Consider the following 1273-nt stretch of genomic DNA (forward strand, 5'->3'; position numbering starts at 1 on the left):
ATGAATGTCGGCGTGTTGAGGAGCAAACCTCCCTCCATCTCCTTTGGGAGCCTCTGCAAGGACGTTGCCATCCAGGGCCTGCCGTGCTATCTGTACACCTCCAGCTCAGGAGAGCTTTGGTGTCGCCTGAGGCCACGGGGGTGAAGTCTGCGTCTGAATCCCAAGTCTGCGAGAATTGGCGAGGCACCGGGGCGACATCTTCTCAATCCGCCGCCTTTCTCCCCAAGAAGAAAAGAAGAACGTTAAATTCAGCAAGTAGGAGAGCAGGGTTTGTCGTTAACTTAGTGATGTTGAGACATGTATTGATGCAAGTACTTTACCAGTTTAGTAAAATTGCATTATGCATGAGGCCCACCTTCATATTTAGTTCAATGCAAAGAGACCCGAGTTGGAGGTGTGAAACTCTTTAATGCTAGAAAGTGTCATTTTGTCCTCCAGTCAGCTTCAAACTTAACCAGATGACTAACGCTAGATTAGGCAAGTGCCACCCATGTGTAGAGCGATGAAACTGATGAAGGACTCAACCCAATAGTTGGAAAAGATCAAGGCTTTTTCATTCATTTAAAAAGGAAAATGAAAAGGTGCGGATGAACTGACAATGACTCACTTTTGGTTCTCTCTCTCTGTCTGAAGGAGCCTCTCTTCCTCCTCTCTCCTCCTCCTCCTCCTGTTCCCCTACCATGGCGTTGTCTTTTTCCTCTCCTCCTCCTCCTCCTCCTAACAACAGGTGAATCACATCAGGGAGAAAACACAGAGCGGAGAGTAGAACAAGATGTTTGAAACTGTCGTCTGAGCTCCAATAAGCCTAAAAATCCAGAGGAATTCCAAACCCACATTTAAGCCAAGAATTAGTTCTAATGATGCAGAAATACACCCATGACCATTGATGCATTAGACAACACCCTTACCGTCTGTGGGACAGCTTGTAGAGTAGGTCCAGCTCAGTTTTGGGCACACTCTGGGCCTGTGGGTTTAAGCCTCCTCGCGCTCCATCCTCTCCTAACTTGCTCTCTACACATGGAAACAAACAGCACAATAGAAAGTCAGATTTTTTAGATCTATGAATGAACTGGCTTGTATCAAATTAGGCCAAGTTAAATTGATACATCTCAGTACATTAGTTTAATTCAGATGATTAATAACCCTCCGCTTACTGCCTGTCACCCAACCCTGAGCCCACCCAGTCCACCTGGCCTGACCTTAACCCTCCGCCCACCCAGTCCACCTGGCCTGACCTTAACCCTCCGCCCACCCAGTCCACCTGGCCTGACCT

The sequence above is a fragment of the Etheostoma cragini genome, unplaced genomic scaffold, assembly GCF_013103735.1.
Source record: "Etheostoma cragini isolate CJK2018 unplaced genomic scaffold, CSU_Ecrag_1.0 ScbMSFa_2725, whole genome shotgun sequence".
Lineage (NCBI taxonomy): Eukaryota > Metazoa > Chordata > Actinopteri > Perciformes > Percidae > Etheostoma > Etheostoma cragini.